The following is a 22,617-nucleotide window of genomic DNA, read 5'->3' as shown; positions in this document are numbered from 1 at the left end:
ACAGGAGAAGCCACCGCAATGAGAAGCCCACACAAGGAGAGAGCAGCCCTTGCTCGCTGAAGCTAGAGAAAGCCCGCATGCAGCAACAAAGACCCAGTCGGAGCCAAAAATAGATAAATAAATGGCAATGTTCCTTAAGCTCTTTGGCCGCTCTAATTGTTTCCCATCTGACCCTCTTGTGTAGTCTCTCTTCCCTCGTGGTGTTTCTTACACTACTGCCAGCCAGAGTGATCATTCTAAAATGCAAGGTTGGGGTTTCCCTGGCAATCCAGTGGTTAAGACTCTACTTCCATTATAGGGGGCATGGGTTCGATCCCTGATTGGGGAACTAAGATTCCGCATGCTGCATGGCGTGGTCAAAAGAAAAGAAAAAAAAAAAAAAGGAAGGTTGATGAAGCCATTCCCCAGCTCAGAATCTTTCAAAGGCTCCCACTGCCTTATGGAATTAAGTTCAAACTCTAGGCTGTTTCACCCCTTTGTGATTTTGCTCATGCTGTGCCCACTGCCAGGGATGCCTTTTCTCACTATCTGCCTGACAACTCCTCCCCATCTTTTGGGACTCAGTTCAGGCATCAGCTCCTCTTGATACTTTTCCTGACACCTGGCCCTTCGACAGAACTGGCCACAGCCTCCTTTGTACCAGTTGCTCCCCTCTCCACCATACTATAATAACATCACTTATCACATAGTCAGGTAATTTTCTATTTCATTATCTGACTCCCTCCCTGGATTTAAAGCTCCTTGTTTATGAATCTTGAATCAAGGGGTAGATCCCGGACTTCCGTGGTGATCTAGTGTTTGAGAATCTGCCTGCCAACGCAGAGGACAGTTTTGATCCCTGGTCTGGGAGGATTCCACATGCTGCTTGGCAACTAAGGCCACGTGCCACAACCACTGAAGCCTGTGCCCCAGAGCTTGTGTTCCACAAGAGAAGCCGCTACAGTGAGAAGCCCACGCACCGCAACTGGAGAGTAGCCCCCGCTCACTGCATCAGAAAAAGCCCTCGTGTAGCAGCAAAGACCCAGTGCAGCCAAAATAAAGAAATAAAATGAAAAACTTAAAAAGCTGTATATCCCAGCACCTAGTACTGTGTCTTGTTTATACTAGAAGTTCTATAAATGCTTGCTCAATAAGGAATTCATCTAAAACATTTTGTTTATTTATTTATTTTGGCTGTACCACTCGGCTTGCGGGATCTTGGTTCCCCAACCAGGGATTGTACCTGTGCCATGGCAGTGAAAGCTCAGAATACTAACTACTCGGTCACCAGGGAATTCCCACATCTAACACTTTAATTTCCACAAGGCTTTCATTATAATGTGGCATTTGATTCTGAAGTGGCAAAGCAAGGACTTGAACCCAGGTTTTCTAAAAGGAAGGAAAAAACTCAAACCCTGTAGTAGATACTATTTTTGCTCTCTCCAAATCCTTTCAGATCTTTTACCAGTTCCTCCCCACCTCTTTCAGGTGCTGCTTGCTTTTGTTTCCAATAACCAGCACCTGCGGCTCTTCCCAGGAGGATGGTCCTCAGGCTACTAGAATGGCTTTGATTGTTTCCTCTTCCCTTTGCAATTGTGTTAAGTCACCTCAGTTGGGTCAGACTCTGCAACCCTGTGGACTGTAGCCCACCAGGCTCCTCCGTCCATGGGATTCTCCAGGCAAAAATACTAGAGAGGGTTGCCATTCCCTATTCCAGAGGCTCTTCCTGACCCAGGGATGGAACACACATGTCTTTTGTTTCCTGAATTAGCAGGCGGGTTCTTTACCACTAGTGGCACCTAGAAGTCCTTGTTCTTCCCTAGCCTCTAGCAAATGACTAACAGGAGGTGGGAATTTGCAAACTCTGTTGACTGTCTCCAGTAGAATTTATACTCTTGAGTTCCCTAAGGGATTAAGCTACCCTTTCTGGGACTGCCTGAAACCTCCTTTTTGCTTGGCTTCTTTTTCTTCTTTGCCCTGCTTCCCCTTGGCCCTTTCTGGCTTCGTGGAGGACTTCCTTAATTAATTTCCTATCTAGGATTGTTGTCAAACTCTGCTTCTAAGGTTCCCAAAGCATCCAACTAAGCATTTCCTTAGTTCCTACTATACGTCGGAAACTGTTACGTGCTCTTACAAAAGCTAGTTTATTTATACCTCACCAACTCTCTGTGAATGACATATATGAATTTCTTTTTTTTCACACCTGAATAAACAGGCTTAGAGAGCCAAGGTAATTTATCCAAGGTCACAGCCATCAGAAGAGTCAGAAGTTGAACCTAGTTACTTATACTCCAAAGATGTGTCCTTTTCACTAAGTCTTGATGCCTCTTGTGACTCTAAATTCAATGTTTTTCTCTTTGTGAGGATAGCATCATAGGCTGACTGAGTTTAGTGGGAACTCTTTTATTTTGGACATTTATCTGCACATCTGGTGGATTCTTTTGCCAGTCTGTATAACTTTTAGTAATGTCAGATAAATAGTAAGAGCAGGTAAGAGATAAAAAGCGCTTCATCAAAATAGGCTTGCTCTTTTCTCTCCTACAGGATGCTCCTACAATAACTATATATCATTCTAATAACTTGTGATCTTCTTCCAGTTTCCTAACTCTCTGGGCCTCAATTTTATCATCTTTAAAATGGGGAAATAAGATAATAAGAATACCCACCTTAGTTGATAGGTTAATGAAAACCACTTAGAACTGACACACAGTGTGCCTTCAATGCATGGTGGTTACTGTTGTTGTTGTTAAAACTGCTCCTTAATATTAAACATGCTATTTTCCAAAAGGCTGTGTATAAGTCCTTTTGGTCACATGTGCATTACAGTGTAGAGACTCAGGATGGACAAAACACTAGCAATGAGTCACTTACAGAAGCCCTGTGTGTACTAAGAAAGAGCTTGTTCCTCAGATATCAATATTGTTATCAATATTTCCAAGTAGGTAGATTGTTGTTGTTTAGTTGCTAAGTCATGTCTGACTTTTCTTCCCCATGGACTGCAGCATGCCAGGCTTTCCTGTCTTTCACTATCTCCTGGAATTTGCTCAAACTCATGTCCATTGAGTTGGTGATGCCAACCAACTGTCTCATCCTCGTTGCCCCCTTCTCCTCCTGTCCTCAATCTTTCCTAGCATCAGAGTAGATAAAAAGTATTATTGAGTTGTTCACAGTCCACAGAAGTTAATTCCTAGTCCCTCTTGTGGTGACTCATAGAATTACCATTATCACTTAGATAAATCATAGACTTACAGGATCACATTTGCAGGAGTTGTCAGACACTGAAAGACCACTTTAGTTCAGAGGTTACAAAGCTAGAGTTCCAGACCCCCATATGTCAGAGAAGGGCTAATGAATATTTTTCAAAATTTCAAAAAGTCTAGCTAAAATTGTTCTTATGACAGAAAAAAGTTTTTTTCTACACATATTAACTTTTTTAATCCTTTGAGGTAGGTGTCACACTATTATTCCCGTTTTGCAGATGGGGAAGTTAACTCATAAAGACATTGATTAATCTGTCCAAGCAAGCAAATAACAGAAATGGCTTTGAACTCAGGCAGTGTAGCTTCAGGGCCTATCTCATCACCTAATTGCCTAGCTGTATAGTTGCAGTAGTACTAGCTCTATTTCCCCAGTGTCCACTATATATGCCAGTCCACAAATGAAGCTCACATCATGTTTTCTCACTCCGGAGCTGCATTTTGCAGATAAAAAAGCTCAGACTCAAAAAGGGCACAAGGAAGGTTAGGAGTGAAAGATTCGTCACCTCTTTGTGAAGATGGATTCACAGGTGTATACAGATGTCAAAACATCCAATTTATACTGTGTAGTCTATGGCATGTCAGTTTTATTTCAATAGAGCTGTTTTTAAAAACAGCAAGAAAAATATTTAAAAAATAAAAACAGCATGGAGATGTCAGGTTGTAACATGAGACTGGTAAAAATTATAAAGCTGGGGAATGTTAACTGTTAGCCGGAATGAGGGGATATAGAGATTCAAGAGCCAATGAAGCCATTCTGGAGAACAATTTGCCAGTAGACAGTCAGGTGAATTCTGGCTTTAGCCTATGTCCCAGTAATTCTGTTCTTGAGTCAACATTAAAAAATAAGAGTCACATCACAGTGAAACTGCACAAAATCAAGGAAAAGAAAACACAAAAATATTCAGGAGAGGGGACTTTTTTGGCTTTGTGGTGCAGCTTATGAGACCCTTAGTTCTCCAATCAGGGATCAAACCTGAGCCCCCTGCATTGAAAGTACACAGTGTTAACCACTGAACCACCAGGGAAGTCCCAGGAGAGGGGTACTTTTAACTACAATATTAATATTTACTTTAAATACTATAAAGCTATAGTATAAAGTATACTATAGTATAAACTTTAATATAAAGCTTTAGTAATAAAACAGTGTGGTATTATGTTAAGACATATAGCTCAATAGAATAGAGAGTTAAGGGACAGAGCCACATGTATATGGTCAATTGGTTACCAAGAAAGTGCTGTAAAAGGATAGTCAGTCTTTCAAAAAATGGTGCAGAACCAACTTGGATATCCATAAGTAAAAAATAAATTTCAACTCTTCTCTCATACCATACAAAAAAATTGATTTGAAGTGGATCATAAAGCTAATCATAAATGCTAAACTTGGCAAGAAAGTAGAGAAAATCTTTGAGAACTTGGGATAGAAAAGCTTTCTTAGGAACTTCTCTGGCGGTCCAGTGGCTAAGACTCCATGCTCCCAATGCAGGGAACTTAGGTTCTATCCTTGGTCAGGAAACTAGATCCCACATGCCCCAACTAAAGATCCTTGCATGCTGCAAGGGAGATCGAAGATCCCATGTACTGCAACTATGACCTGGCACAACCACATAAATAAGTAAAAAGAACTTTTAAAGTCACTTAAAAGAAAGAAAGAAAGAAAGAAAAAGCTTTCTTAGAGTTAAAAAAGAAAATTAACCATCAGAGAAAAACTTTACATTGAACCTAATTGATAAAATCTTCTGATCTTCTAAGGACAACACAAGTTGCAGACTAGGGGAAAATATTTTTTATGTATATTTCTGACAAGGAAACTGTATCCAGAATATGTAAAAAAAAAAAAAAAATCTATCAACTCAGTAATAAGAAAACTCAGGGAAAAAGAAGCGAACGATTTGTTCAGACTCTTTTCCAAGGAAGATATACAAAGAGTGAACAAGCACACGAGGAGATAGATGCTCAGCATCGTTAGGCATCAGGGGAAATGCAGATTAAACCACAATGAGATATATCTGTGTGCTTTCACCAGAAAAGCTGTAATTTAAACAGGCATAACACCAAGTATCAGTGATGTTGCTGAGCAACCAGAACCCTCATATGTGGCTGATGGGATTGTAAAGTGGTTCATACAAATATTTTGAAGAACAGTTTGATAGTTTCTTATAAAGTTGAACATATGCTTAACTTACGACCCAGCAACTCTACTTCTAGATTAATAAAAACGTATGTCTACAAAATGTCTTGGGACTTCTCTGGTGGTCCAGTGGCTAAGACTCCACACTCCCAATGCAGGGGACCCATGTTCCATCCTTGGTCAGAGAACGAGATCTCTCATGTCACAACTAAGGAGCCTGCATGACAGAACAAAAAAAAGAGCCCGCATGCCTCAATAAAGATGGAATAACCTCCATGCTGCAACTGAGACCTGCTGCAGCCAAATAAATAATTAATTTTTTTAACTTAAAAAAACCTAATCCTTAAAAAAGTTTTGCATATGAATGTTTATAGCAGCTCTATTCATAATAGCCCCAAATTGCAAGTAACCCAAATGTCTTCGATTACAGGTAAATGAATAAATAGATTGTGGCATAATAATGCAAAGGAATACCACTTGGCAATAAAAAGGAATGAAGTATTGAAATATGCAATTATGGATGAATCTTGAAAACATCATGCTGATGAAGGAAGTTAGACAAAAAAGAGTATATCAGCACATCATATATTACCCTCTTTACGTGAAATTTTAAGGCAAAACTGGAAATAGAATCAGTGGTTTTCTGCAGGTAGAGAGGTTAATAGCAAAAGAGTATGAGAGAATTTGGGGGGCTAATGTAAATGTTCTGTATCATGCTTGGGGAGTTTTTGCATAAGTATATATATTTGTCAAAACTCATTCAACTGTATAGTTTAAGTGGATGTATTTTATTGAGTGAAAATTAGAACATTTCTTTCACTTTTTCACTTTGATTTTAAAAATAAAAAAGATCAGAAGAACACAAAAGGAGAAGGAGGGGAAGAGGAAAGTGAAGGTGAGGGAGAAGAAAACATCTCTCGGGCTCAGAAATGGAAAGTCATTTACCTAAGGTCACATAGCTGATGAACTGTTGAGCTGAGAGCCCAGTCTAGATCAACTGGCTTCAAATCTCAGTCTCTTCCCACTGTTCCCATCAGCAAATGTGGTTTGATTTTACACACAGGATTAGTAAAAGAAAAAATAACATAAAGGGAGATTTAGTGGTTTTAAGCAAACAGAACAGTTGGTTGGGTTTTAGTCCCTTATATTACGGATGAGAAACCTGAAGTCCAGAGAAGGAGGTGACTTACCCAAGGTCACACAGCTGGTAAATAACAGGATTGGGACAATAACTCGGCTTCAGTGTTTTTATGATTTCTCCCGGAGACACTTTTTCTCCAATTTCATTCTATCATTTTACTCTGCCTTAAAGAGTTACTTAAGAAAAGAGTAAAGAAAGAGTAAGAAAAAAGATTGAAAAAACAATAGTCAAATGAGTGTTGCAAGCAACAAAAATAAAAAGAGGCAAGAGCAAGCTATGGGGCTCAAATGATTAAGAATGTTTTTCTGGAGGAGGCGGGCCTTGATGGAAACCTGGAAAGACAGCCATAGTGATACTTGTGAGCAAGAGAGTTTAATTACAGGGGAGAAGGTAGATTTCATGGGAATATGTTTACAAGGTACCCTGCTATCCCATTTAGAATGTTTTCCTCTGGAAACCTGCCAACCCCAAAATGTTATCTTTCACTGGAAACTTAATATTTTAGGTTGAGATCATATTCATGTTTCCAGGAGTCCTAGGTCAGGGAAACTCTCCAACACACTGAATGCAGAATTCAATCGTGAGCTCTTCCATCTCTTCATAACTGTGTCTACTGAGTGGGAGTGCAGAGTATGAAGAGGTGTGGTGTAAGGGGTATGACCCTGTGTGAGCTTCTCAGGTGCAAAAAGACAGATCCTGGGAGACTTGGAGGCTGTGGATGATGAGAATGGACCCTTTGTTGATCTCTTAGGGTAGTACTTGCTGGGGTAAGAAACAAACCCATGAACAATTTATTTTGGACTAATGTGAAGTCCAGAACAGGTGTCCCTGATTGACATGTGATCTTCTTCTAAACAGTGATTCATTAACCCAAGCTCTTTCCATCTCATAGCTCTGCCATCTCACCACATAAAGCCCAAAGTGACTATGTTTGTCAAACCACAGAATGGAGAAAGAGATGGGGAGGTCTTCTTGGGAGGATTTTGTGAACAGATAATATTGCCAATATCCACTGGATCATCGAAAAAGCAAGAGTTCCAGGAAAACATCTATTTCTGTTTTATTGACTATGCCAAAGCCTTTGACTGTGTGGATCACAATAAACTATGGAAAATTCTTCAGGAGATGAGAATACCAGACCACCTGACTTGCCTCTTGAGAAACCTATATGCAGGTCAAGAAGCAACAGTTAGAACTGGACATGGAACAACAGACTGGCTCCAAATAGGAAAAAGAGTACGTCAAGGCTGTATATTGTCACCCTGCTTATTTAACTTAAATGCAGAGTACATCATGAGAAACGCTGGGCTGGAAGAAGCACAAGCTAGAATCAAGATTGTCGGGAAAAATATCAATAACCTCAGATATGCAGATGACACCACCCTTATGGCAGAAAGTGAAGTGGAACTAAAAAGCCTCTTGATGAAAGTGAAAGAGGAGAGTGAAAAAGTTGGCTTAAAGCTCAACATTCAGAAAACGAAGATCATGGCATCTAGTCCCATCACTTCATGGCAAATAGATGGGGAAACAGTGTCAGACTTTGTTTTTTGGGCTCCAAAATCACTGCAGATGGTGACTGCAGCCATGAAATTAAAAGACGCTTACTCCTTGGAAGGAAAGCTATGACCAACCTAGATAGCATATTCAAAAGCAGAGACATTACTTTGCCAACAAAGGTCCGTCTAGTCAAGGCTATGGTTTTTCCAGTGGTCATGTATGGATGTGAGAGTTAGACTGTGAAGAAAGCTGAGCGCTGAAGAATTGATGCTTTTGAACTGTGGAGAAGACTCTTGAGAGTCCCTTGGACTGCAAGGAGATCCAACCAGTCCATTCTAAAGGAGATCAGCCCTGGGTGTTCTTTGGAAGGAATGATGCTGAAGCTGAAACTCCAATACTTTGGTTACCTCATGCGAAGAGTTGACTCATTGGAAAAACTCTGATGCTGGGAGGAATTGGGGGCAGGAGGAGAAGGGGACGACAGAGGATGAGATGGCTGGATGGTATCACCGACTCGATGGACGTGAGTTTGAGTGAACCCCAGGAGTTTGGTGATGGACAGGGAGGCCTGGCATGCTGTGATTCATGGTGTCACAAAGAGTCAGACACAACTGAGCGACTGAACTGAATGTGTGCTCACATCCCATTGGCTAGAACTCTGTCACATGGGCACATCTAATAGCAAGTGTAGTCTAGCTGTGTGCCCAGGAAGAAAAGGAAACAGAGTCAGAGGGGACACAGACAAAAGGGACCTTGCCCATGGTACGCAAATAAAATAACTACCACATTCAATGAATGTCTGCTTTAGTGCCAAACACGGTGCTGGGCACTTTACTTAACTCAGTCCTCTGAAACACTTGTGTAAAGTAGGTATATTATACAGACAATGATAGAGAAAAACACTGAGGTTCAGAAAGGTTAGATATTTTACCCAAAGTCATACAGATAGTTGGTGGTAGAGCCAAGTTTTCAAGCCTGGGTCTGTCTGATTCTAGAGCCCAGACTAGTTGTAAGAATGGGATCCCTTGGACTTGTGTTCCTTATTTTTATTGATATCTGATCATCTTTCTATAAACTACTAAAGAGCAAACAAATTATTCATGTATGCATCCTCCCAGTTCTTCCCAGTATTGGCTGTGATCGATAATTTTTTTTTTTTAATTCTTGGCTGCACTGAGTCTCTGTTGCCTTGTTCAGGCTTTCTCTAGTTGTGGCCCCCTGTTGCAGTGGCCCCTCTTGCTGCAGAGCATGGGCTCCAAAGTGTGCGGGCTTCAGCAATTGCAGCTCTTGGACACTAGAACATGGGCTCAGTAATCATGGTGCCCAGGCTCCGCAGCATGTGGATTTCATTTTGTTTTGTCCCTGAGCAGCATTCCATGGACTGAATGTGCCACAATTCCTTTAACCCATTCATCTGTTGATGGACATTTCCCCCCATTTTGGCTCATATGAATATTCATGTAGGAGCTTTGTGTGGACATATGTTTTTATTTCTCTTGGGTAAATAGAGTTGACCCACAGCATGTGGAATCTTCCCGGACCAGGGATTGAACCTGTGTCCCCTCCATTGGCAAGCAGGCTCTTAACCACTGGGCCAGCAGGGAAATCACAATAATGTTTTTTGATTAAATAATAATGCAAGTTTAAAGTCCCTTAAAAGTGTACAAAGCCCATTTGTGACTTAAAAAAAATCCTCATTAAAAAACTTAAGTAAGGACTTCCCTGGTGGCTCAGTAGTTAAGACTCCACATCCCCAGTGAAGAGGCACAGATTTGATCCCTTGTCTTGGGATGATCTGATGCTGCATGCCACTCCAAAAAAACCCCCAAACTCCAAAAACCTTAAGAAAAAACTAAACTGAGTTGTTCAGTGTCTTGCCTCAAATCACATGGTGAAAGCAAAATCGGAACAAAGTCTACCAATGCCAAGTCCAGTACTGATCCCAGGTTTACCACTTTCTAACAGGATGACCTTGGGTAGATAATTTAACATCAAAATAATTTAACCTCATACTCTTAAGTAAAATGAGTATAATCAAAGGTAAGTAAGTAAAGGCGGTAATTCTTATAAAGCACTTAGTACAGTGGGTAGCACCCATAAGCACTCAATATACATGAACTACTGATTAAAGGATTTAAGTTCTTTGATATTGCAGTTGTTTAAGTTCTCTGTCATTCCATTATCATGTGTGAAATAATAATCTCTCTTTAATGTGGTTTTTGATAATTAAATGAGCTAACCTGACTTGAAGAGCCAACTCATTGGAAAAGACCCTGATTCTGGGAAAGATTGAGGGAAGGAAGAGAAGGGGGCAACAGAGGATGAGATGGTTGGATGGTATCATTGATTCAATGGACATGAGTTTGAACAAACTACGGGAGATAGTCAAGGACAGGGAAGCCTGGCATGCTGCAGTCCATGGGGTCACAAAGAGTTGGACACGATTTAGCCACTGAACAGCAACAAAAAAAACAAGCATTTCAAGGCCCTGGTTAAGTGTTGAGCATGTGGTAAACGGGAGGAAAGAAGAGTGATTACCTTTTAACAAACACCAAAACAAAGTCATCATTTTTTCCTCCAAAAATTAGATGTTGGGTAGGTGCCCAGGAAATGTTTGTTGACTGACAAATGAGCTGATGCCAACATCACCGCGATGTATCGTGTAATAAATAAATTTCATCTGTCTAAACATGTTGCTTTTCAGGCAATCAAAACACTTGCCCATCCCTATTTAGGCTTTCTCAGTTTTAGCGCTGGGAATCAGTAAGTCATTCCTTTTTCCCATGGAGTCCCTGAGACCCTGGGGAGTAGTTAAGACTCTCCTTGATATCCAGAAGGCAGAAGGGTGGCTCCACAGGACTCTGGTCAAGGGTGCAGCAGCTAATTCTGAATCTCTGCACTGGTTTCCTTCTTAGGACGTGTGCTTAGGGCTGGATTGGGTTCTGAAAACACACAGGCACGCATAAATTTTTTGTGTATGAGTTTGTGACTTTTCTTAAATCCATAGCTTCATCTTAAAAAGTTAGTCAAGTATTTTAAAAGCACAAAGAAGAATCATTGTTAACATTTTGTTGTCTGTCATTTTTGTTTTTTCTATACATATAACATTAAGAAGATAAATCTATCTTGTACTTATACTTGCTTTTTTTTTTTTTTTAATATTTATTTGGCTGTGCCAGGCCTGGAAACTCTTAGTTTCAGCACGTGTGATCTAGTTCCCTATCCAGGGATCCAATCCAGGCCCCTGCATTAGGAGCACAGAGTCTTAGCTACTGGACCACCAGGGTCAGGAAGTCTCCCCAGTTTTTTAAATGAAGCAAAAGTTTTGAACAGACCAAAGAATATGTAGGAATAACCGGTAAATACATGAAAAGATGTTCAGCATCAATAGTCATCAGATAAATGCAAATTAAAACCGCAGAGGGAAACCAATTCACACCCACTAGAATGACTAAAGTTAAAAAGACTAATAATACCAAAGATTGGCAAGGGTATGAAGCAAATGGAACTTTCATACATTGCTAGTCAGGGTGTAAAATGTCCTTTGGAAAACAGCTGAGTCATTTTTTAGTTAAACCTACACCTACCCTAGCATGGAGCAACGACACTTCTATATATTTACCCAAGAGAAATAAAAACGTATGTCCACACAAAGCTCCTATATGAATATTCATAGGAGCCAAAAAGGGAAAAAGTGTCCTTAAACAGATGAATGGGTTAAAGGAATTGTGGCACATTCAGTCCATGGAATGCTGTTCAGGGACAAAACGAAATGAGCTCCCGACACAGCCACCGACACGGACGAATCTTCATAGATATTATGTTGAACAAAGGAAATCAGACATGAACGAGCACACTCTGTATGATTCCGTTTATACAAATTCTAGAAGACGCAACACTAATTTATGGGACAAAAATTAGAATGATGGCTGCCTCTGACCTTGGGGGAGATTGAGAAGGGACAGGAGGAAATTCTCTGGGTAATAAAAACGTTCTGTATCTTGTGAGCGGTATGGGATTCACAGGTGTACACATTTGTCAAAACTCATCTGATCGTATACATAAAATCCATGCACCTTGTTGACGGTGAATTAAACCTCACATAGTTGATCTAAATACACTTGTGGAATTGCTTCCTGGTCTGTCAGCTTGTGTTGGAGTTTAGGAGAGGAACCTGCCTCCCTGAGTCAGCTCAGAGTAGAATAGGGCCAGTCATAGTCAAGGATTTGCCCACCCCTGGCAGTTTGTCTGCACCCCCATAGGCTGTATCCACACCTCAGCTCCTGTGACCCCAAGGCGGGTTTTTTTTTTTTTTTCCTTTTTTGGCTGTACTGTGTGACTTGTGGGATCTTAGTTCTCTGACCAGGAAGGGAACCTGGGCCCCAGCAGTGAAGGTATCTAACCACTGGGATGCCAGAAGATTCCCAACTTTTTATTACCATTAGTGTTATTTATTTTTTTGGCTGCGTGTGGTGCTTTGGCTTTTCTTGTTGTAGAGCGTGGGTTCTAGAGCCCACGGGCTTAGTTGTTGCAGCAAGGCATATGGGCTTAGTTGCCCCGAAGGGGATCGAACCTGCATCTCCTGCATTGGAAGGTGGATTCTTAACCACTAGACCACCAGGGAAGTCCCCCCAGCACCTTTCTTATGCAATGCTGATCCTGCTAGTCTTGGCTAACCAGAGGGAACTTAGGCAAGTCACAGGCCTGGGGGGGCGGGGGCCCTCTCCTGATACAAATGTGGCCAGCTTTGCAGTCAGAGATTTGGGGTTCCAATCCCAGCAGTAGGCTTCCTTCCATTCTCAGATGTCTGCACCTTGGCTAAATCACTTATCCGCCCTGAAGCCCAAAGCTCCAGACAGGCAAGGAGCATTGGTCTTAGCATCTTCAATGCATGTCTACTAAGTGCTGGGACGAGAAGACTCTTCTGCATACTAGTCAAGTAAAAGTCTAATATCTGCTCCCCTGGACACAATTTTAGGGGATCCCAAACCCCTCTGAAAATCTGATGAAAACCCTGAACCTTCTCCCCCAGAAAACTACACAAGCATACACCCTTTTATATATCATTTCCTCGTTTCTGGGAAGCCCATGGAGCTCAAGTTAAGATCCCTGGTTCTGGAGGGTCTCTTTCAGCTCTGAATGTTCTATCAAGCATTCTTGCAACATAGCTACCATTTTTTCTGCACCTAATCTCTGCTAGAGCCTTCACTCTTATGATGCTCTGAGGATGGTTTACAAATGAGGAAAACGAAATTCAGAGAGGTCAAGTGACCTGCCCGAGGTCACACAGCTTGTGATGGCCGATGTTGAGATCTGACTTCACCCTCGTGCCTTCTGATTCTAACCCTCTACTCACTCCTCCAGGTGAGAATATTCAGTCCCCGTCAGTTGCTCCCTGATGCTCACACAAAGGGTCTAGGACCTGGAATCCTCTGTAATAACAGAAGGAATGACTGTGCCGACCCAGTCCTCTGGTAAGAAGATTCTGCAATGGGTGAGTGATGCCAGGCCCAGCCCAGGTGCAGACCTCAGACTTCACTCAAACATGTGTCATCTGCCCCTTGATTTCTCAATTTAGCCCACAGCCTGAGGAGTGGGTGTGGAGCGGAAGAAGGGAAGAGAAACAGAGGAAATTACTTATAAAAAGAAGTTTCAGATTGAGTCATACACATGAGTTATAACTCAGAGAGAGGCTCTGAGGTAGGAGAGGAAAAGACAGAGACAGCCGTTTTGAGAGGGTTCCTTCTCGTGGGACAAAGATGTTCAGATGAGTTGACTGGTAGTTCTGCTCTGGAGACGGAAAGACAGACAGGCAGAGACAGAGGAGTCTGTGCTTTGGGAGGAGAGAGTGGGTAGTAGTGTTATCAACACATGTTAAGCATTTCCTATGTGTCAGGCCCTGTGCCACGTGCTTCTGAGGCGGTGCTTAGTTTTACCTTTTCCAGAGTAGCCACTACTATTAATTCCCATTTTAAAGAAGGGGAAATTGAGGCAGAGAGGCTAAATGACTTGCCCAAGGTCACACAGAGAAGTGGTCAACATTGGATTCTAACCCAGAAATGCTCATACTTCAAGAAAAAAAGTAAACAATGTGCAGTCCTGCCCCAAGGCTACCGAGCAAGGCCTTGCAGCAAGGCTACAGAAGCAGCATCTAGGAACAAGGTCATCTTGGGAACTGACTGAGCTCCTTTGTAACCGCTGCCAGAAGCCCCCCTGATTATCACCAGCAGGCTTTCTGACCCCAGTTCAGTTCAGTTGCTCAGTCGTGTCTGGCTCTTTGCGACCCCATGGACAGCAGCACGGCAGGCTTCCCTGTCCTTCACCAGCTCCTGGAGCTTACTCAAACTCATGTCCATCCAACCATCTCATCCTCTGTTGCCCCCTTCTCCTCCTGCCTTCAATCTTTCTCAGCATCAGGGTCTTTTCCAATGAGTCAGTTCTTCGCATCAGGTGGCCAAAGTATTGGAGTTTCAGCTGACCCCGTATTAGGCAAAAATGCCCACCTCAGTGCTCACCCTATAGTGCCCTAACTAGTCACCTAACTTCCCTGGTACCTCAGATGGTAAAAAATCTGCCTGCAACGCGGGAGACCTGGGTTTGATCCCTGGGTTCAGAAGATCCCCTGGAGAAGGGAACAGCTACCCACTCCCGGTATTCTTGCCTGGAGAATGCCCATGGACAGAGGATCCTGGTGGGCTACAGTCCATGGGGTCACAAAGAGTCGGACATGACTGAGCGATTTTCACTTCACAATGCCAACCTTCCAGCAGGAATTTTCTTTGTCTTGAGGCTATAAAAATTGGCTGTTAACCCACGAAAAGCATCAGTTCTCCCTTGAGTCAACCCCCTGTTCTAACAGCGTCTCAATCAACTCTCGCCGGCCTGTCAGGAAGTCAACCCCCTGTGCTCACCGCACCCTCATTATCTCTGCTCCCTGCTCTTAATAAACTCACTCCCTTCTAAAATGCTCTGTGTCTGGAAATTCTTCTCTAACCCGCGCTCAGACTGCCACGACAAACAAAAACCAGGACAGCTCTGACTGGAGCCCGTGCTTAACCCCGGACTCCGGCTTTCTTCCTACATTCCTACGTTTGACATTTGCTTTTAACTGAGAGACTCTGTAGACACACCCTCTCCTTTAACACTCACATCAGCCCCGTTTGACAGTTGGGGAAACACCTCAGAGCAGTGAAATGACTCGCCCAAGGTCAAACAGCAGGTCAGCCTTGGGGCTGGGGTGTGACTGCAGATCCAGCTGTTCTCACCACCACCACCTGCCTTCAGGGATGAGTTGGGCTGGAGGGTCCACTGCACAGCCCTGGGGAGGGCATGGCTCACAAGGCCCTCCTGCTCACCTCCACATCTGTGTCTCTTGACAGCACAAGCTTTGCCTGTGGCTGCAGCTGCTTCCCTGAGGATGGGGAGGGGGGTGTCCTTTAGATTTCCCTCCTGTTACTGCTGAGTCATTTCTCCCTCGAGTCCTTGGAGTTAGTGGGAACCCCCTCAAGAAATGGAAGCTATGCAGAAGACCTCAGTTCAAAGCAGAGGAACCTTCCTGCCGTGCGGGGGACGGCCTTGTAATGTGGTGGGGGGGTCTCCGTAATAGCTGGCAGTATCTGAGTAGAAACGGGAGAACCATCTGTTGGAGATTCCTGTCGTGGGTGGAGACTGGGTTGAGGCCTTTAGAGCCCTTTTAACTGTGAAATTTTACAAGTCAGTGTGGGATGAAATGTAGGCTGTATAGCAAAGTGGCCTAGAATGAGCTCTGGGGCCAAATAGCATGCGTGCTTGCTTAGTCGCTTCCGTCGTGTACAACTCTTTGCAACCCCCTGGGCTATAGCCCGCTGGGTTCCTCTGTTCATGGGATTCTCCAGGCAAATACTGGAGTGGATTGCCATGCCTTCCTTCAGGGGATCTTCCCAACCCAGGATCGATCCCGTGTCTTCTGAGGCTCCTGCATTGCAGGCAGATTCGTTACTGCTGAGCCACCAGGGAAGCCCGGGGCCAAATAGACCTGGGCTCAAAACCTGGCTCAGTCAACCTCCTTGCTGGTGACCAGTGGGCAAGTATCCTCTCTTAGCTTCAGTTTCCTTGTTAAAAGATGGAAATGATCATACCCACCTCATGAGATTGCTTTGAGCATTAGGGGTGATGTATATATTGTGCTGAGTATAAAGCAGGAACTCAATCATGCCTACTATCATCGCCAATAAATGAATGGCCAGATCAAGGATTAAATCCATATGTTAATCAAAGTACCAAATGTTTGGATGCTTAACATTTAGGGGAAACCAGCCTTTTCTCTGAGGGTGCCTGTCCCAGAAATAACCATGAAAAACATAAAATGTAAGTGGGTGAAATACAAGAAACAATTAGGGACTTTGATGCCTGTGCCAACAGTTGAGAACTGGCATCTCTGACTCAGAGGGGATGTGTAAAATCATCTAAATAAGTCCCCACCTGGCAACAGGAATCTTCTCGAGGATCCTGACAGGTCTCATTAGTTCTCTGCTTGAGCCCAGGCTATGGGGAACTCACCACCTTCTGAGACTGTCCATAGGAAACTCCCCAAATTCCCTGAGATGTTTTCTGCCCTTTGCCCGCTGGGAAATACTACTTTCTAACGACATCTTCTAATTGAGACCAGACCCCAATACTATAGGTGCCTTTATGACCACATGGTTGCCTGAGGGGAAGACTGATAACAACCAGATAACTCTGTGGAGCATGGTAAGTAGATTTTGGGCTTCTTGGAAGCAGAGAGGTGGGGCAGTACCCTGTTAAGAGCAGTTTCAGAACCACACAGATCTCAGTTTGAGTTCTGCTCTTTCACTTAGCTGTATCCTTGGGCAAATCACTTAACCTCCGAGCCTCAACTTTCTCATGCTTGGAATGGAATTAATCATATCTCTGGGGACTTCCCCAGTGGTCCAGTGGTTAGACCTCTGTGCTTCCACTGCATGGGGCATGGGTTCGATACCTAGTTGGGGAACTAAGATCCTGCAAGCCATGTGGCACAGCCAGGAAGAAAAGAAAAAACAAAACTCCTTCACATGAGGATCAACTGAAATAAAGCCTGGGAAACACCTGGCATCCAGCGCCTCCACAGAGCAAGGATCTGTTTAATAGGCGCACGGGGATATTTCATGGAATGGGCATCCTGGCGGATGGGAGCTCAGGCACTGTTATTCGAGCCTTAATGGGAAGAGTGACTCTGGCACTTGGGAACATCTGAACTGACAATTCGATTCCTCAAGTCGGGTTATTTCTATAAGTGGCTTTTGCCCAGGGAGTCAGCACTCAGAGAGGAAAGTTCCTGGCTAAGATGCTGGTGATTGGGAAGTGTGCTTCTGAAATCCACTGAGTTCCTGAGGGCAGTGGCTGGGGTGGGGGTTCACCTTGTAAAAGTTAGAACAAGCTTAACTGTGTAAGCTACACTTTTTACCTTCCAAAACATGTGCAAACTCACTTGCTCATTTGATCTTTAGGTTAAGCTGTGAGATGAGCCCAGATTGTGATTCCCATTTAGCAAGTGAGGAACCTGAGGCTCAGAGAGGTGAAGTATATGAGTATCGGAGTTTAGCTGCTGAGAAAGCAGTTGCGGACTCTCACTCTACCCATCTTGGTTCTTGAATCCCCCCTCTGGTGCCTGGGGCAAGACACTAATTGCTTGGTGCGTCGGAGCATTGGCTTCTTTTCTTCCTCCTTAGATGCCTTTCCAGGCTCCTGCAACTCTGTGGGTGAAGTTTCTGTGCTTCCCCTTGCACCTCCAAGCCCACTGTTCCTGAGGTTCTCTCTCATTCACTCATTTAACAAACGCTAGCTGAGAACCAAAATATTGTGTGCCAGGCCTGGAGCTAGGTGCTTGGGATACAGAAATGAACAAAACACAGCCCATACCTTGGAGTTCACAGACTGGGTAGGGAGAAAATACATCATCAGCCAGTTCCAAATCTGTATAACATAGAGTGTCTGGGGATTCCAAAGGAGAACTGCCAAACTCTGTCTGGGATGTCCTAGCTGGCTTCCTGGAGGTGTCATTTGAATTTTCCTAAAGGATGAGTAGAAGTTAGTCAGGCAGAATCCAGTGCAGGCAGGAGCCTGGCAAGTTCAGGTCATGTGAGCAATCTGGGGACAAGTTATGAGAGCTGATGCTGGGGCTCAGGGGGGACCAGGTCCCACAGGACACTGACTGTCAGACTAGGACTGACTGTCTGGGCTCTCTCTGTGGACAGCAGGGAGCCACTCCAGGGCAGATGCTGGGTCAGAATTTGTGATTCTAAATAGAGGATGCTGGGGACACAAAAGACCGAAGGGAAGTAGTAGGCAGCGGCAAAGAACAACAACAACAAAAAACAAGATCAGGGACTTCCCCGGCAGTCCAGTGGTTGAGAATCTGCCTTCCAATGGGTGGGGTGGAGGTGCTGGTTCGGCCCCTGGTTAGCGAACTAAGATCCTACAGGCAGCAGGGCAGCTAAGCCCACGTGCCACAACTAGAGCGAAGCCTGTGAGCCACAACAAAGATTCCACGTGCTGCAGCTAAGACCCAATGCAGCCAATAAATAAATAATAAATATTAAAAACAAAAACAAGTAAGCAACAAAAAAGAGGCATACGGGGAGAAGGGAGAGAAGGGGGTGGATCCCCAAAGTATTTAGGGAACAATATTGATGGGACCAGAAGGCAGATTGGAGGTAGGAAGTGGGGGAAGGGGTCAGGGAGGAGCCTCAGGATTCCAGCAAGGATGATGGCATCCAGGGTGGACGACCTCGGGTGGTGGGTGGGACAGTAAATGTTGATTTCATTGCACAGAGATGGAACACACCCTGGTCAGGGGCTCAGGACTACGTGTGTGAGTGTGTGTTCACGAGAGCCCCTCGGCCTTTGGGGTTCCAGTGCAGCTTTTCCTGCTCCTGTAGGGAGACTGCTAGCTCAGAAACTGCAAGTCAAGGTCAGCTCAGAAGTTGAACTGCTAGTGTCAGAATCTGCTTCTATCATAATAAGACTTACTCATCTCTTGAGTCCTGGCTTTCTTATCTATAAAGTGAGAAGGTTGAGAAATAACAGAAGCAAAAGTGTCTGGTTCGTAAAGCTTTGGATTGAGCCAGACTGGAAGGTCCCCATTCACTGTTATCTCCTTTCCTTTGCTGGCTCTCCCTCATCCAGGTCATCTCCTCTAAATGCTAGTATGTGCTCACTCTCCATCAATCCCCTTCTCTGCTCTCAGTCCCTACAATTGTTATTATTGTTCAGTTGCTAAATTGTGTCTGATTCTTTGTGACCCTATGTACTGCAGCATGCCAGGCTTTCCTGTCCTTCACTATCTCCTCGAGTTTGCTCAAATTCATGTCCATTGAGCCAGTGATGCTAGCCAACCATCTCATGCTCTGTCATCCCCCACTCTTGCCCTCAGTCTTTCTCAGCATCAGGGTCTTTTCCAATGAGTCCCTCTTCCAATCAGGTGGTGAAAGTACTGGAGCTTCAGCTTCAGCATCAGTCCTTCCAATGAATGTTCAGAGTTGACTTCCTTTTAAGATAGACTGGTTTGATCTCCTTGCAGTCCAAGGGACTCTCAAGAGTCTTCTCCAACACCACAGTTCAAAAGCATCAATTCTTTGGTGCTCAGCCTTCTTTATGGTCCAACTCTCATATCTGTACATGATTACTAGAAAAACCATAGCTTTGACTATATGGACCTTTGTCAGAAAGAAATTTTTTAATATGCTGTCTAGGTTTGTCACAGCTTTCCTTCCAAGGAGCAAGTGTCTTTTAATTTCATGGCTGCATTCATTGTAGTGATTTTGGAGCCCAAGAAGAGAAAAATCTGTCACCGCTTCCACTTTTCCCCCATCTATTTGCCATGAAGTGATGGGACTGGATGCCATGATCTTAGTTTTTTGAACACTGAGTTTTAAGCCAGCCTTTTCACTCTTTTCCTTCACCCTCATCAAGAGGGTCTTTAGTTCCTCTTCACTTTCTGCCATTAGAGTGATATCATCTGCATATCTGAGGTTGACATTTCTCCCAGAAATCTTGATTCCAGCTTGTGATTCATCCAGCCTGGCATTTCACATGGTATACTCTGCACATAAGTTAAATAAGCAGGGTGACAATAAATAGCCTTGACGTACTCCTTTCCCAATTTGGAACCAGTCCATTGTTCCATGTCTGGTTCTAACTGTTGCTTCTTGACCTGTATACAGGCTTCTCAGCAGACAGGTAAGATGATCTGGTATTCTCATTTCCAAGAATTTCCCACAGTTCGCTTTGATCCACACAGTCCAAAGCTTTAGAGCAGTCAGTGAAGCAGAAGTAGATGTGTTTCTGGTATTCTCTTACTTTCTCTATGATCCAACGAAAGTTGGCAATTTGATCTCTGATTCCTCTGCCTTTTCTAAACCCAGTTTGTACCTCTGGAAGTTCTTGGCTCACATACTGTTGAAGCCTAGCTTGAAGGATTTTGAGCATAACCTTACTGGTATGTGAAATGAATGCAATTGTATGGTAGTTTAAATATTCTTTGGCATTGCCCCTCTTTGGGATTGGAATGAAAACTGACCTTCTCCAGTCCTTTGGCCACCACTGAGTTTTCCAAGTTTGTTGACATATTGAGTGCAACACTTTAGCACCATCATCTTTTAGGATTTTGAATAGCTCTGCTGGAATTCCATTACCTCCACCAACCTTGTTTGTAGTAATGCTTTCTAAGGCTCACTTGACTTCACACTCCAGGATGTCTGGCTCTAAGTGAGTGACCACACCATCGTGGTTTTCTGGGTCATTAAGACCTTTTTTGTGTAGTTCTCCTGTGTATTCTTGCCACCTCTTCTTAATCTCTTCTGCTTCTGTTAGGTCCTTACCATTTCTGTCTTTATGGTGCCCATCTTGCACAAAATACTCCCTTGCTGTCTCCAATTTTCCCATTCTGTTGTTTTCCTTGATTTCTTTGCATTATTCATTTAAGAAGGCCTTCTTTTCTCTCCTTGCTATTCTCTGGAATTCTGCAATTCAATTTCTCCCTTGCCTTTCACTTCTCTTCTTTCCTCAGCTATTTGTGAAACCTCTTCAGACAACTACTTTGCCTCCTTGCATTTCTTTTTTTGGGGACGATTTTGGTCACTGCCTCCTGTACAGTGTTATGAACTTCCATCTATAGTTCTTCAAGCAATCTGTCTACTAGATCTAATCCCTTGGATCTATTCATTACCTCCACTGCGTAAATCATAAGGGATTTGATTTAGGTCACACTTGAACGGTCTAATGATTTTCTCTACTTTCTTCAATTTAAGCCTGAATTTTGCAATAAGGAGCTGATGATCTGAGCCACAGTCAGCTCCAAGCCTTGTTTTTGCTGAGTGTATAAAGTTTCTCTATCCTTGGCTGCAAAAAATACACTCAGTCTGATTTCAGTATTGACCATTAGGTGATGTCCATGTGTAGAGATGTCTCTTGTGTTGTTGGAAAAGGGTGTTTGGTATGAGCAGTCCCTATAATAGCATTTCTCAAACATTAATGTGCACACAAATCACATGTAGATCTCATTAGAATGTAGATTCTGATTGAGCAGTTCTGGGGATGGCCCTAAGTTTCTGCATTTCTAACAAGTTCCCAGGTGATGCTAATACTGCCGGTCCAGGGACCACGTTCTGAAAGTCCAACCTCCAGGCTCTACAAACTTTCTCTAAACTAATGGCTCCCAAATTTAGACTTCCAATCCAGACCTCTCTCCCGAACTGCCAATTCTAATTACAACTCTTAGCTGACACCTCTGTTTGGATATTTATAAGGCATCTCCTAAATTTCTCAAGGGCTTCCCTGGTAGCTCAGTGGTAAAGAATCTGCCTGCCACTGCAAGAGACACGGGTTCGATCCCTGATCTGGGAAGATCTCCTGGAGAAGGAAATGGCAACCCACTCCAGTATTCTTGCCTGGGAAATCCCATGGACAGAGGAGCCTGGCGGGCTACTATCCTTGGGGTCACAAAAGAGTTGGACATGACGTAGTGACTAAAGAACAACAGGGTTCTCACACCTACTCCTGCCAACGTCTCCCTCAGGACTCAAGGACTCAAGTCAAAACCTAGAAACTATCCACGAATAGCCTTTTTCTCAGTCTATATCCAAACTGATAGCAAGTGCTGTCTACTTTACCTCCACAGCTTATCAGGACCCTTTACTCCCTCTGCTCTCCATTCCCACCACCCTAGTCCAGGCGACCTCCTCGCTTGTGTGAGCTGCTACAGAAGCCACTGATCACTTTGCTTCCTGCCTGCCCTCTCCCCCTTCTCCCCCTATCCATTCTCTACACATTAGTTAGAGTGAGTTTTCTAAAATATAAATCAAATCACGTCACTTTCCTGCTTCATGAAATTCCTTTAGGAGCTTGCATCTCATCTAGAGTTGAATCCTAACTCCTTACCCTAGCCTATAAAACCCAGCATGTCTGGCCTCTGCCTTCCTTCTGAACCTCATCTCAGGTAAACCTCTGGCCCTGACACCACAGTCTTGCTGGCTTCTCTCCAGTCCCTGAGCACAGCCTATTTCCTCCTTGGCGCCTTTACTCTGACCCTGCCCTCTGTCTCCTGGTTCTGGCTGGGCCCTTCTCATCATTCA

General features: G+C 43.7%; 1 long non-coding RNA gene across 4 annotated transcripts in view; it reads left to right on the top strand.

The window, feature by feature from the left end:
• LOC147377459 (uncharacterized) overlaps positions 1–22,617 on the top strand; it is a 54,177-nt gene that overhangs the window by 18,679 nt on the left and 12,881 nt on the right. For 2 of the 4 annotated variants that reach the window (XR_015138250.1, XR_015138244.1), the window contains exon 2: positions 13,370–13,499. This is a non-coding gene — a long non-coding RNA (uncharacterized LOC147377459). Of the gene's footprint in view, positions 1–13,369; positions 13,500–15,470; positions 16,736–22,617 lie in introns of those variants that run through there. The other 2 variants (XR_015138251.1, XR_015138249.1) reach the window with 2 other exon arrangements.

This window comes from Bos grunniens, chromosome 2 (genome assembly GCF_055505025.1).
Source record: "Bos grunniens cultivar Pamir isolate PY7600 chromosome 2, Bosgru_T2T1.0, whole genome shotgun sequence".
Lineage (NCBI taxonomy): Eukaryota > Metazoa > Chordata > Mammalia > Artiodactyla > Bovidae > Bos > Bos grunniens.
This window is presented reverse-complemented; position numbering and strand designations above follow the sequence as displayed.